This window comes from Macaca fascicularis, chromosome 2 (genome assembly GCF_037993035.2).
Source record: "Macaca fascicularis isolate 582-1 chromosome 2, T2T-MFA8v1.1".
NCBI classification, from domain to species: Eukaryota; Metazoa; Chordata; class Mammalia; order Primates; family Cercopithecidae; genus Macaca; species Macaca fascicularis.
The window spans coordinates 34,800,043-34,816,472 of NC_088376.1; the positions used below are offsets into that span (position 1 = coordinate 34,800,043).

General features: G+C 38.2%; 1 protein-coding gene across 9 annotated transcripts in view; it reads right to left on the reverse strand.

The window, feature by feature from the left end:
- Window positions 1-16,430, reverse strand: part of CPNE4 (copine 4) — a 509,383-nt gene that overhangs the window by 296,607 nt on the left and 196,346 nt on the right. The gene's annotated exons all lie outside the window — the stretch shown is intronic.

The window sequence follows — 16,430 nt, forward strand, 5'->3', positions numbered from 1 at the left end:
AAGGGGCTGCATTTCAGTCTTTAAAAACTGCACCTTGTGGCTTTGTGCAATTTCAACCACTTAGGTCTCATAAGCTTTTGAGCCACAGCTCAATTTTCAAAGGAACACCCTAAATCCAATTTTTTAATGGTCATCTGATGAGACAATCAACAGGTGTAAATTTTTCAATGCCTTACTGTCAGTGTCAAGAAATTGGTTTATTTTTAGTAAAACACAAAATTGCTTTATTCGTTGAGTATATAAAAAACACCACAGGATTTATGTTCTTTCCTCAATACATGCTTGGGTAACTCCCATTAGGAGCAGCAGGAGTTGCAACAGCCCATACAGGGAAAAGTAGAAGCTTCACAGGGTAAGGCTACAATACACAGCAGAGACATCCAGTGGAGTCATCTTCACGTTATATGATCTGCTTGTCTGTGCCTTAGTTTCTCCATGTCACTAATGGGTGTGAATTTTTGTGCTCTTCTGTTCAAAAGGTATAGGTTAAAGACTAATTAAGGGCCAATACAAACAGCTGCAAACACATTGACCTCATGTATGTGCCCAGCATTATTTCAATTCTCACTACTTAGAGTGTGGTCCATGGACCAGCAGCATCAACATCAACTGGGAGCCTGTTAGAAATGAAAACCTTAGACTCTATGCCTAACCTGTTGAATCAGAATCTATATTTTAGCAAGATCTCTATCTTGCATATTAAAGTTTGAGAAACAAGAAGCACAATGTTTTTGTTTAAAACCTGATTTAATCTTTATGACAACTTCATGTAGTAGATAATATCATCCCTATTTTATGAAGTTATTGAGATTGAATCCTGACATGACCTGCCATAAATTAAGTAAGTGGTAAAACCAGGATTCAGGCTGGGTGTAGTGGCTCACGCCTGTAATCCCAGCACTTTGGGAGGCCGAAGCAGGCAGATCACGAGGTCAGGAGTTTGAGACCAGCCTGGCCAACATGGTAAAACCCCATCTCTACTAAAAATACAAAAATTAGCCGGGCAAGGTGGCGGGCACCTGTAATCCCAGCTACTTGGGAGGCTGAGGCAGAAGAATCACTTGAACCCAAGAGATGGAGGTTGCAGTGAGCCGAGATTGCACCACTGCACTCCAGCCTGGGCGACACAGCAAGACTCCATCTCAAAACAAACAAACAAACAAACAAAAACAAACAAACCAGGATTCAGACTCAGGAGGGCATGTGATTCCAAAAGATATACAATTCCACAAGTATACATCCAGTAATATACTTCACTACTCATGATACATGTGATCAAAACTGAACGAAGAAATAGAGGAAATCACTCTGCTTTACCTCAACATATTGTTCAAAATAAAAGAGGCCACCATTAGCATGTAAACGGAAAAGCCATTTGGATGAATAAGGGAACAATTTGATCTCAATGTAGGCCAGACTTAGTAGGAGAAAATGTAATTAAGGAGGACAAATAAGTCTTATGGAAGATCACAAACCAAGACCCTTCCCCAGTATGCCTTTTACAGTAAAGGGACACCCACACTCACACAGACACACACACACAGACACACACACACACACACACACACACACACATATGCACACACAGTTTCCTTAAAACCAAATCCTGCTGGGCATGAATATGTATAATTAGATGTTCCCTAGGAGTGAGAAGTAGTAATTAATTCAGTGTTAAACATCACAATCTATTACTTGAACTCCATAGCAACCATGGTTGCCAACAGAGAGAAAACAAAATTTCGGAGCCTATTTTTAAATAATTACATTGAAATTTTTGAAAATGTGTAAAAGCTGACACTTGCTATTTTTAGGCTAAAACAATAGGCATTAACTCAGGGAGTAGAGAAGAATGCCAAGGAATAAAGGCAAAAGGAAATCTCATCTGAACAAACCTAAACAATGATGTGGAAAGTATAGCTTTGACCCTGCCCAAAGCGCAGAGCCCAGCTGCTCCCTTGGGGAGAAAATTGTTCTTTCAGACTAAGAAGAGATATATTAATAATTTCTGGAAAGAGTTGGCTTTTGGAATCAAACCAAACTACATTTGAATCCCAGTGTTGTCACTTCATATGTTTCCTTAGACAAGTTGCTTACGTCCCTGAGTCTCAATTCTCTCATTTGTTACAATGGGAAAAATAATAGGTCTATCTCAGAATTTTCCTAAAACAATCCAATATAAAATGCCCAGTACAAGGTGTTGTAGACTGTGTTCCTCCGGAAGCAGATTCTGAGTTTAGCATTCAGGATATTCACTGAGGAATGCCCTTCGGACTAACATTTGTGGGAGGAAAGGGAAACAAGCAAGGTTGGGCAGTAGGAGAAGTTGTGCTGTGATGATGGCCCAGTGACAGCCTTGCCTAATCTCTTGGGAAGTTCTGGAGCTATCATGGCCTGAAAGAGCTGTCTGACAGTGGGCTGAAATGGCCAGGACATTTATCACACCTTGATCCAACAGCCAATAAATGTGGCTGCTCACAGAAGGACATGATCTTTGGTGAGGGGGCTCTCTGCAGCTGAGGCAATCCTTGCAGGGGCTGCTGGTTACCAGCATTCTCAGCAGCTGGGCAACAAGCCCTTTGCAGGGAGACCTGAGTGCTGCATTTCCATATGCAACACATACTATGCAAATAATGCTGGCTTTATTTATTTTGCATTTGTAATTATTACAAACATCTCTTTCTCATAGAGGTTCTGGTATCCAGAAAAATCCCATTATAATGCATATCATAATAATTTCTGTTCTTAAAAATAATAATTTCTGTTCTTAAAAATAACTTTCAGTATTTTGTCCCAGAAACACACACTCATCTCATTTAAATTTAAATTTAAATTTCTCAATATTTCTATGAGGTAGTGAGTATTCATCTCCACTGTACAGTTGAAGAAACAAGTGCAGACAGTAACTAGAAATAACCAGTTCTGGTGAGCAGTTGAGGGTGAAGAATACTATATTGGACAGGTTTTAAATGATACTTCTTGCCACACCATTCCTATACCTGTCCAACATCAACTCAATCCATCAACAAGAACAACAGAGGTCTCAAGGGAACTGTGTTCCCTTTCTGTCCATTTTTTTGGGGGAAGACATATCTTGCCAACTCACTTAACCTTTATACCACAATGTTCCCACATTTTACAGGGTAATCAACACATGTCTCATATTTGCCCTAGAGAACTGCAGAAGGAGCAGGAGGATGGCTTACAGATCTCCAGAGCCCCTTTCATTTTAAGAATTCTCCACTGATAATCCAATGTATTAATTGAAAAAGTATAATGTATTTTGAGGCAAGCTTAAAATGAAGGCCTAGATAAGTTAGAATTTCTTGGTTGCAAACAATAGAAACTAACTTCGGCTAACTTACAGAAAAGGGCACTTGTTAGAGAATACCAGGAATTTAGAGAATTCACAGAAGGTGTGGGGAATGAGTTTGGCAACTGGACGGACCCCTGAAAGGCTAAAAAACAGGAAGCCAGCAATCTCCCTATTGTGAGAAGTCTGGACAGATGCTGTCCATTCTGCTGATGTAGCTGCTGCAATGTGTGACTTCCACATATTCCTTCCAGCCTTCATTATTCATTCAAGATGAAAGGCCAGCAGAAAATATTTTTTCAGACTGTTTAGCTGCCACAGCTATGTCAGGAAGAGGACAGAAAGGGTGTGATGCGCTGGTTTCCACTGTAGATGAGAGCACGTGGAATTTTTCTCCCATCAAGACTACACAAACTGGGGAGTAATTCATTTCACAAAAGGAAATGAGGGTGTATTAGGAAGGAAGTACATAGCTGTGTACGACAATGTAAATCTCCACACGTATAACTGCAGTTTACTCATTTATTCTTATGCCCACAAATCAAATCATCTTACTTTTTGTATTCTTATGCTGTCCAAATCCTTTCCTGCTTCCCAGACCTCTGAGTCTCCTCAGGGGTCCTTATGCCTCCCATTTATATTTGATAAACTCCTTTGAACTATAGGAAAACTTGATAAAATCTACCCTGAATAATTCTTCAAGGGACTGTCTACTCCTAATTACCAGTAGCAGTATAATGTTAAATACCACTTCCAGGAAGTAAGAAGGATTTGGTAAACACTTCAATAATCTGGAGAGACTGCTTACATATACTCCTAATAACCAAGGTAGAGAAAAAAATTAATTCCTATATGTGGTAAATTCAGTGCAACTGGATTTATAAAACAGAGTAAAAGGCAATAAAGCTAATGCAAGGGCCAACTATGTACAATAAAACTTTTTTTCAAGTTTGGAAATAAATTACATAGATTTTTAAATCTTCAGCCTACAACAAAAGCTATTTGGTCATTTTGAGACCACACTACTTTTATAGGATTTGAAATTTGGTTCTCTGTCAAAAAACCCCAAAGAGAAATTTGTATGTGTTCCCTTAGTCAGTTCCCCTTATTCTCAGATTAGCATAGACTGACTAACCCTAGCCTTCACTCAAATGAACCACTTTCCAAAGTAATGAATGAACAAGGGTTAGAAAATAACCATTTTCTCCTTTTTCTCCTTTCACATTCACCCCAATTTCATATCCATATATAATTCAGATTTCATTAATTTAACATGGAGAAGAGAATCCAATCATAAGTTTGCTATTTACCTCTCAAAGTTGATGCCCTTGTCTGCTTTGGAAAGTTGACTGGCTTTTGTACCTGTACAGGGAACCAAATGCCCAGACACAATTTTACAGAGTCAGCTGGTACTTAGCTTGCATAAAAGTATATATATCCAGGTCATTGTCTCACTCTTGCAGCCACAGAATAATCCATATGCCTAAGAGACCATTTGGGAAGTATTCCTGTTTCATATATTCAAACTTTTTTTTTTTTTAAGTACTTTCCTTATTTCTCAGCAAGGAGGCAGAAATAAGTGGCAATGTACACTTCTTTCCTTTTTTTTTTTTCTTTAGATGGAATCTCACTCAGTCGCCCAGGCTGGAGTGCAGTGGTGCGATCTCGGCTCACCTGCAACCTCTACCTCCTGGGTTCAAGCGATTCTCCTGCTTCAGCCTCCCAAGTAGCTGGGACTACAGGCATGTGCCACCACACCCGGCTAGCTTTTTGTATTTTCAGTAGAGACGGGGTTTCATTGTGTTAGCCAGGCTGGTCTCAATCTCCTGACCTCGTGATCTGCCTGCCTCAGCCTCCCAAAGTGCTGGGATTACAGGCGTGAGCCACTGTGCCCGGCCTGTGCACTTAACTTCTTATCACAAGTTTTTTTATGCAGGAAAAAGAGGAAGGAAACTAATATTTATTGAAAGTATACTATGTGCCATGCATTGTGCTAGATGCTTCACATACTATTCAGTCCTCATTGCAAGCTTGCAGGATGTAGTTTTACAGATTGCTGGGTAATTTTCACTGAATGAATGTGTGGAAAGGTTAGCAAATTGCCCAAAGTCCCCTGTATTTGACACCGACTGCAACGCTCTCGAGCCTTCCATGATAGAAATGACAGCAAGGCACAAGCTTGGCAACGTTACAGTTCAGAAATCGGCCCTTGGAGATTGTCACATCCCATCACCACAAGTTGATGGGACTGAAATGTACCATATGTTCTGAATATAGACAGGGTCAGAACTTTCATTTTCACCGAGTGTGTGGTAATTAAAAACCTTACTGAAAGCAAATGATGGAGGATGAGCTTTAGAGCATCTCTGAGGCAACTTCTAATGAATGCAAAAATAACTGGAGAAGTCACATAGCAACCAGCCTCTCCTTAAAGGTTAGGTATGAAGGTCAAGTTGCTTTCATCACCCACATTGCAAAATATTTAAAGAAAAGCATATGCTGCAGAGTTTGAACGACCATACATAAAAACAATATTGTTTTCAGTCTAATATTAAGTGTAGCAAGCCAGATGTTTCTTATCTTATTTAAATGAAAAACAAAAATGGAGCTACTAGTGTCCACATTAAAACTTGTAACCAGATTGTAAGATTTGGGTACAACCAATATTTCATAATTCTTTGCAGTTCCTTTAACACCCAGCACAGAGATTACAATGAATTCTTGTTAAATGAATGAATGAATGAGGGCTTGTTCCTTGATTCAGAGGGCAGAAGACAGAATGTACAAAGAATCTTTAACACTCAGGAAATAAAAACACTGATCTAGAAGACAGAAAATCTAAAAGCTAATGAGTTGAACAAGTCATTTCAACTTTCTAGTCTGTAGTACTTTATTTATCAAACGAAAGGTTTGAGAAACCCCATCTAACACAGTGATTCCATGATCCTATGAATCAAAACCCAGTTATCAAGATGAAACTTGACCTCTGATACCTTTCTTATTATCTAATTACACAGGAATTGGGCAAAAATGTGGCTTAAAAAGAAATACAGAACTCAAAGCTTAAAAAAGAACTATCCATCTCTAACTATCCCTCCCCAGCTTACCAGGGGACTCCTGAGTATATAACCAAGTTGGAATTTTTTATGGGACATCAGCAGCCATTGAAAATACAGCATGACCTGGTGCCTAGCTTTATCCTTCTGTTGAGTATGGAGGGAAAGAGGGTGGCACTGCAGAGGTTAAGACCAGTCGGGGGTCTATTGGTCTTTTAATGTTTCTGGGTCTCAGTTTTATTCACATTTAAGCAAATAAGCCTGTGTAGACTTCTCTCACAGGAAGATCAGCAAATTGTATAAGCGAAATCAGATTAAGTATATGAGTGCCTTCAGAAGAAAAGTTAGTTGGGGTGTCTATGTTTTGTATGAATCTGAACGAGGAAAGTCAGACAAACTAGAGAAGGATAAAAAGTGTCCTTCTGCTTGCTGCTGGAGTACCTTGGATCAGGGGAGTACCTTTGGATGGAGGCTTGGGGTGGACAGCAAATTGGGGAGCAGGAAGCAAGACGGGCTTGATATTCCTGAACATTCCTCACAGCAGCACGGAATCTTGAAGTCTTAGAGGAACTACTCAAGGGGGACCTCTAGTCATATTCTCATAAAACGTGATACTTGAACTTCTACCATCAATGGAGTAGAAATGAGTTTATTGATTTTGCCAAAGCAGGACCCTTTGAAGGACCTAGGAGCTTCGGAGCCCCACAAGGGATCTATTGGGAGATTCCTTAGCAGCTTTTGATGTCATAGTAGTGAATTTTCCAATGCAAGTAATAGTGAGAAATGGGGTCCATATGAGCAGTTTTGCAGCAAATCCTTAAAGTGAGCCTCAGAGCAGCAAAAAAAAAAAGTGTTAACTTCTGGCCGGGTGCAGTAGCTCAGGCCTGTAATCCCAGCACTTTGCGGGACTGAGGTGGGTAGATCATGAGGTCAGGAGTTCAAGACCAGCCTGACCAACATGGTAAAACCCCATCTCTACTAAAAATACAAAAATTAGCTGGGCATGGTGGTGCGCCTGTAATCTCAGCTATTCAGGAAGCTAAGGCAGAGGAATCACTGGAACTTGGGAGGCAGAGGTTGCAGTGAGTCGATATCACGCCACTGCACACTCCAGCCTGGGTGACAGAATGAGACTCTGTCAAAAAAAAAAAAAAAAAAAAAAAAAAAGTGGTAACTTCTGTCAGTAACCATCTTTTAGTGAAGAGCAACACAAATGATTACAGATCCAACCTATTCCACATGAAGACAGTTGGAGAGATTGGAAAAGAGAAGGGTCGAGGATCATTTCAAACTGAAAAAGATTTGAGCCAGAGTTAAAGAAAGTTAGAATGGGCTGAAAGGAAATTTATAAAAGCCTTATTTTTTTCTGTACAGATAAGGGCCAGGAGACAAGATCAGGTCTTCTAACTCTGTTCAGTGATTTCTGAACATTCTGAGTTGCCTCCCTACCTCAGAGCTTTAATAAGGCTCCTTTTCACTCGTTCTCTCATACCACACAGGTCAGAATAAAAGGAAAACAGCAAGATAGAGTTGGAAGCAATTTTCCACATTCTTAGAAAAATTTCCAAGCAGCATTTATATTCTATACGCCCTTGGGTCTTTATAGGCCCTCTTTTGGATGAGCTTCCTTGTACCAGGTCACTCAGAATTTAGAAAGGTTAAATAAATGAAGAAATTTATGTCACTTGCTCTTTAAGCTAACCTTCTTTCCTAAACCTCATCATAAACATTATCTTCCTTCAATAGGACCATTTGTTGAACATTTAAGAGCACCCCTCACCCTGTAAATATAGACACATAGTTGTACTGTATATTCTGAAACATCAGGACTTCTGGATGTCTTTTTCTTTTTTCTTTTTGTTTTTTGTTTTTTGAAACAGAGTCTCACTGTGTCACCCAGGCTGGAGTGCAGTGGTGCAATTTGGCTCACTGTATCCCCTCCACCCACCAGGCTCAAGCAATCCACCTCAGCCTCCTGAGTAGCTGGGACCACAGGCACGTGCCACCATGCCTGGTTAATTTAAAAAACTTTTTTTTGTAAAGATGCGGTCTCACTATATTGCCCAGGCTGCTCTCAAACTCCGGGGCTCAAGCAGTCCTCCTGCCTCAGCCTATCAAAATGTTGAGATTACAGGCATGAGCCCCTGGGCCCGACCAGAATGTCTTTTTCTTACCAGAATCCAATGAGTTATGTGTCTTCACAGACAGCCTAAGTTTTTGTTTGTTTGTTTGTTTGTTTTTCTCGCTGTTAATTCCTGATCTTCCCTATTCTTTGGAGATTGCTCTGTCTTGAAGTTATTACATGTATTATATCTCTTCTTCAAAGGGACAAATTTGAATTATCCTCAGAAATCCTCTCATGGGATTCAAAAAAGATGCATTTAAAACTTCAGTCTCAGGTCAGGCACAGTGGCTTATGTCTGTAATACCAACATTTTGGTAGGCTGAGGTGAGACGATCACTTGAAGCCAGGAATCTGAAGCTGCAGTGAGCTTCTGTGATTGCATTACTGCACTCCATCCTGGGTGACAGTAAGACCTGACTCTAAAAACAAAACAAAACAAAAAACAAAACAACTTCAGTCTCAGAGACACGTACTGTTTGAGAGAAGAATAATGTCTCAGAGGATTATCACTTTAAATAAAACACCATCAAACCCTTTCAGCCGTTCTCAATTGCTTTTATGTCCAACCAAAGACATCAAATAACCTAAAATGTGTTCTGGTATGAAAACAGACTTTGCATTGTAAAAATGAGCCATTTATTCCTAAGTTTCTTTAGCCTTGCCAGTAATGAAAAGCTGCCTCACTGCATACATGACTTTAATGTACATATATTCAAGAGTGAAGCAAGACTGTGGTAAGCCAGGTAGACACAGTAATTCATGGCTACTCATGGGCAGGCAGTCTCATGGGCTCACCTACAGTCATAGCCTTTTGCCTTATTTCACTTGTATTTGTTGAAGAAAAGCAGTAATGAACAAATAAGATATAGCTGCTAGCACAGCAAGATGTGAAACATTTTATGACCTAAACACAATAATCCACAATGCAAAAAAACCTGCAAAATAGAGCAGAGTGAATCAAATTCAGTAGAGAATTCCTATATTTTTACAATGGCTGTTATGCTTTAGAATACTTAATTCCAATCTAGGTCCTTAATTATATCATAAGAAAAGGTGTTGAATTGGGACTGAAATGTAGGAAAATATGCTTTTTAAGTTGGATTTGTAATAGAAACAAATGAGAAACTAATAAGAAAAAAATGAGATAATTAAACATGGAGCAGATCCAGATGGGGCAAGACATATAGAGCAGTTTTAAAGCAAACTTTACAGGATATCAGTCTGGTACCTTGTATGATTTTTCCTAGGCTGAGGACCTGACAGATCCTAAAAAACTACCTTGTGACATGCATTCTGCTCTTCACGAAGAGCATATCTGAGCTCTTCACAAAACTCCTTCCTCCAAAGAGCTCATATTTCAATGAGGGAGAAAGAAACCGATGAAACAATTTAAAATAACCTAATATGATAAGTCATATATATGGCAGCAGTATCCCTATTGTCTAGAAAAAACCACTATAACATTGTATTACTTAGAGTCTAAATTTATTTAATGTAATTTTCTGATTGCTCAATCCTCAAATTTTATTCCCCTCACTGCTCTTTTTTTACTGAGAGCCTAATTTACCTATAATAAGAGGCACAGATTTTAAGAGCACAGTTCAGTGAGTTTTGGCAAATGTATATACTCATGCAATCAATACTATAATCAAGATATAGAACATTTTCATCAACCAAGAAAGTGTCTCCCTAATTTATAACACCTTAGCTTAGTTTTGTTTATTTTTGGTTCATGTAAACAGAATCATACTGTATGTACCTTTTAATATTTGACTCCCATCAGTCAAAAAATTGTATGAAATTTATCCATGATATTATAAGCATTAAATTTTTTTCTTTTTATTGCTGAGTGTTGCCCAATTGTATGAATATACCACCATTTGTTCATCCATTCTCAAGTTGAAGGCCATTTAAATTATTTCTGGTTTGAGCTGCTGCAAAGAAAGTTGCTCTGAACAATGTTGTGTAAGTCATTGTGTGATTATATTTCTTTCTTTTGGATGAATATTTAGAAGGGAAACTGTTGAGTTCACACATTGTATTCTTGAACTCTTATTTTTACTTATTTCTTGATGATCTACATTACATCTTTGAATAATGGATTAGTTTGTTTTCATACTGCTGATAAAGACATACTTGAGACTGGGCAATTTACAAAAGAAAGAGGTTTATTGGACTTAAGTTTCCACATGGCAGGGGAGGCTGCACAATCATGATGGAAGGTGAGGAGGAGCAAGTCACATCTTATATGAATGGCAGCAGGCAACGAGAGAGCTTGTGCAGGGAAACTCCCACTTTTAAAACCATCAGATCAAGTGAGACTCATTCACTATCATGAGAACAGTACAGGAAAGACCCGACCCCGTAACTCAATCACCTCCCACCGAGTTCCTCCCATGACATGTGGGAATATTGGGAGATACAATTCAAGATGAGATTTGGGTGGGGACACAGCAAACATAGCAAACACTTTTGCTGAAGTTTGGTTAATGGTATGTTTCTTGAGAAATGGTGTATTTTTCAAGAAATTATATAGAATATCTTTGTTTTCTATGTACACAAATAATACATTTTTGAAACCCATCTCTTTCTTCCTCATTCACTATTAATGTCACAACTCTAGAATAGACCTTATCATCATTCACCTGAAATACTGCATTTTGAGGTAGGGACAGTATCTTTATAGCATTATGATCCCAGTGCTTGGCACATGGCCGAAGGTTAGTAAATACTTGTCAAATAAAATGTGTGCCTCTGCTGAATCACCCAAACTGATAGTTTACTGGTGCAGTTTAGTTACTATCTTTTATCTGCAATCCAACCTCATCAGCAGATGATTACTTTAAAAAAAACAACAAATCAAGGAGCAAAGACCCCAGTGGGACACTGCTTAACAAATGTTGATGATACAAAGCTAGAATAAATCAGAAGTGACAACTCTTCACAAGAGGATGGGGAAACATTGGTTGGATTATGCATCATTTGTTCTTGAGATACCTTCATACACATCACTGTTCATACATATTTCATACACATCAGGACTGTTTACTAGCAGAACACAGAGTTGCATTTCAATTAAGCCATTAGTGATGGATTTTAGAGATGAAAATTAACAAGATCCTATATTTATACAAATACACACATACACGAACACCTTCAAAAGTCAACACTATGCAAGATTCTAGCAAGAAGTGATGGTCATAATTCAGATCTACCTGGTCATAGAGGCAAGGCCTACACACTTTACATATTTTTCCTCTTAAATTAACCTTCCATTAAAATCTGGCTGCTCAACAGCCAAATACCTGGTGTGAATTTATCCCTGTGCTACAGTGACAGTGATTCATCCCCCGAGGATCCATCCTGCATTATCCTCTTGTTCTTACACACTTTATATCCAATTCATCCAGAAATTGTTTATCTATAAAATATATCCAGAATATGACCACTTTTCTTTACCTCCACCTTGGTCCAAGTCACTCTCATCTCTTGCTTGTATTATTATAATATCCTTCTATCTTGTCCCCTAGCTTTCATTCTTATTTCTCTTCTGGCAACCAGCTGACAGGGTGATTCTTTTAAAAGATAAGATAGATCATTGTTATTCTATCTCCTTCCTGACACTTCACCTCCCACCATTCCACTCCTGTATACCCTGCACGACAACTATTCAAGCCTCCTTGATATTTTTTGAACTTCTCCCTTGGGACTGTGCTTGTACTTTCCTCTGCCTACCCTTACTGGCGAGAGACTCTTCAAGTCTTTGTCCTAACGTCACCTTCAATGAAGCCTGCGCAGACAACCCTAATCTCAACACCCTCCTGCCTTCCAATCTTTCTTATTTTGAAGCAATTATTACTTCTTTTTACTACTTATTTATTATATATTATTTATTGTTTATCTTTTCCAATTAGTTCTACAAAGGCAAGCTTCATAAAATCATTTCTATTTTCTTCACTGATACATCCTAGGTGTCCGATGCTAGGCATATAGTAAGTACTGAATAAATATTTATTGGAGAAATGAATAAATTTGCATTAGATGCTTTTGGTACAAGGTACCAGATAAAAGGTACAAAGGTATGAGGTACAAAGACACAAGGAAGTTCTTCCTTGAGGTTAACTTCAGTATGGAAACTTTAGAAAATATATTTAAATATACTGTTAGAATAATTGTTCTAGGTCAATTTTTGAATTTTATGTAGGACTATGGGTAAAAGTTATTTTACCTTGGAGTGGAGGACTGTTTTTAAAGGAAAAAAAATTCTACAATTTTTCTAGATAGTTCATCTAGTATAAAACGTTGCTAAAAATCCTTCAGAATTGAAACAATAAGCTTTTCTTTACCGTGCAAGAAAAACATTGTCATGTTCTGGGATCAATATTTTAAAAATTCAGTTGTCTATGGCACAAAATGAATATTGAGAAATTTTAGAGGAAATTACACATCATACTATTCAAGCATTGACATCGTTTTAAGAATTTCTAGCATCACATCTAAAACAAAATGTGCTTCCCACACATCAAGCTTTCAAATATCACTATTACGTATATTTAGATGTTGTTTTTTCTTTCTTTATTTTATTTTATTTTATTTTATTTTTATTTTTTTTGAGATGGAGTCTTGCTCTGTCACCCAGGCTGGAGTGCAGTGGCCGGATCTCAGCTCACTGCAAGCTCCTCCTCTCGGGTTCACGCCATTCTCCTGCCTCAGCCTCCCGAGTAGCTGGGACTACAGGCACCCGCCACTTCGCCTGGCTAGTTTTTTGTATTTTTTAGTAGAGACGGGGTTTCACCGTATTAGCCAGGATGGTCTCGATCTCCTGACCTCATGATCCACCCGTCTCGGCCTCCCAAAGTGCTGGGATTACAGGCTTGAGCCACCGCGCCCGGCCTGTTTTTTCTTTAAATTGACACATTAAATATATCTAAACACTGGAGTTTTGTATTACTACTGCTGATGGAAAATCAGTATCACTTAGAACAAATAGATGAGAAAAATCAAATATATATTATGAAAACCAAAAAATTTATTAAATTCTAGCAAGGTACTATTGCTGGCCTAATGTTCTGAGTCTGAAGTCTTTCTCTTCTATGTTGAAAATGAAGAACACAAAAATGTTAAAAGATACAGAAACATATGCTATAATATAAAATCAAAACTTTCTTTTTTACATTATCAGGATAAAAAAAATTTAAGGGATAACTGTCTCATTTTGAGTTTCATATATCCAGATTCCACGTTTAACATCATCTCTTGTGTCACTAGTGTCCGAGGGTGGTTAGTGCAGACTTTGTCATTCAATATTTGGATTTCAATGCTGACCTCATCACTTACTGACTCTGCAACCTTGAGCTAGAGAAATAACATCTCTAAGTTGTATTTTCTTTCATCCATAAAATAGAGCAAATAGTGCCTATTTTGCTGATATGAGATACGACAGTTAAATAATATAATGTACAAAGGCACAAATCAAGTGTTTTAAATGTTAATTCCCTTCTTGACCAAAAAGATTCTTAGCTTTTAGTTTCAATGACCAAAATATTCTCTGTTCATTCAGGTCAACATGAGTCCTCATTGTCAAGGGTTCAAAGTTCTATTTAATGGGTTTACGGCTTATACTTTGTAATTGACATTAATATTAAAATGTCATTACAGCTTTAGAGGAGTTTGTTATGGAAGTCTTACATAGCAAGTATTATAGATTGGTTGTAAACTCCCAAAACTCATATGTTGAAATCCTAATCCCTAATTTGATGGAGATGGGAAGGAATGAGGAAAAACTGTCAGATTTATTGGATTTCACAGGAGAACCACAGAACTAGGGCACTATTCTTCAAGATAATAGAAGAGTGAACACAAAGGAGATTCAGAGATCATCTACCTCACGGTTTCAAAAGTGGGGGACTATTGCCTTTCTTTCAAGGACTAGACAGTCTCTGCCAGAACCTTGCAGGTGGGACTCACAGGCAGTCTCCTGGTGAAACACTCAGTGGGCCTGGAGGTCAAGACATTAAGCCAGAGAGGGTTACTCTTGAGCCTTAAAATCTCATGGATTTTACCTTACAGTATGGACTTACTTGGGATCCATTATTCTTTTCTTCTTTCTTATTTCTTCCTTTTGGAATGAAAACATCTATCCTACATCTATCCCACTATTGTATTTTGGAAGCACATACCTTATTTGATTTCACAGATTCACAGATGGAGAGCAATTTGCCTCAGGATAAATTGTACCTTCAGTCTCACCCATATATGATTTAGATGACATTTAAATGAGACTTTAGATTTTAGACTTTAGAGTTGATGCTGGAAAGAGTTGAGACTTTTGTGGCTGTTAGGACGTAATGAATGTATTTTGCATGAGAAGTACACAAATTTTGGAGGACCGGGGCAGAATGCTATAGACTGACTGTTATGCTCAGTCAAAATTTGTGTATTGAAATCCTAATCCTCAGTGTGATAGTATTAGGAAGTGAGGCCATTAGGAAGCAGAGCCCTCATGAGTGATCAGTGCCTATAAAAGAGATCCCAGAGCCTTGTATCTATAGCCATGTGAGGACATAGCAAGAAGGTGCTGTCTATGAATCAGGAAGTGGGCCATTACTAGACACCAAATCTGCTGACACCTTGACCTTAGATTTTTCAGTCTCCAGAACTGTGAGAAATAAGTTTATGTTGCTTATTAGCCACTCAGTGTATAATATTTTGTTATAGCAGCCCAAATAGATTAAGACAGCAAGCCTAGCCAGTTTTGAATGGAGAATAACTGGAAATGATAGGGATAAGTGAGAGTTCTTTAGAAACAGGATAATCTCTCAATGTCTACAGGTAAACATTCCATTTATATCAGAAGAGGGCTGGCCCAAAGTATCATGATATAAAATCTGCTTGGGACTGGGAGGAGTGATCCATGCCTGTAATCCCAGAACTTTGGGAGGCCCAGGCGGGCGGATCAGTTGAGCCCAGGAGTTTGAGACCAGACTTGGCAACATAGTGAAACTCCACCTCTACTAAAAAATACAAAAATTAGCTTGGACATGGTGGCATCACGTGAGCCCAGGAGGTCAAGGCTACAGTGAGCCATGACTGTGCCACTGCACTCAAGCCTGGGCGACAAAGCGAAACCCTGTCTCAAAATAATAAAATAAAATAAAATCTGCTTGGACTGACTTGCTCAAGGACAATTCTTCAAAACTGGAGAAATCTGCAAAGGTCACCACTGACTCAACAAGAACATCTCACATTTTCAGTTATTTTGTGCATCCCACATTTCATTGTGCTTCCATCTTCCACTGTGAGAGCCACATACACTGCTGCAAGAGGAAATTGACATTTGGGGCATATTTCCCCCTGCTGTACAAAAGCCAGAACAATTGAGGGTGAAGATATGTCTTTATATTTATATAGCTATTAAAGTGGTTGGTTAAAATTATTTGAGTAATTCAAAAAATTAAGCAGGAAAGCACAAAATATTTGTAAACTGAGAAAGATACAATCATTTATTTATGGAACACCAATTTTAATTTTATATTTTGAAAAGATGCCAATAAATATTTACATGTTTCTCATTTTTTAAAGACAAAAGCCAGGGAAGAAAATGCAGACTACAGTGAAAGCTTGTGGTTTAAATTCCCTTTTTAGATTTTATAATAACCTTTATCTTCCTGCATTTTCTTCCTTTATTAGTATTATGGAAGAGCCAGGCTTAATTATCTCCTTTTAATTTGTGTTTCTTATTTCTTTTGTTTGGCTCATGCATTTGTTTATTCCTTTAGATGTGGATTGGTGAGGGAGGGGTAGAAGAGTGAAGACAAGGAGATTCTATGTCACCTTTTATAAGAGAAGTTAGATTTTATTTTCTTATTTAAATTTCAAGAGATGATTTGTTAGACTTAAAGCTGTGGGTGGTGGAAAAATTCTTTGAAGAAGAAAAGTA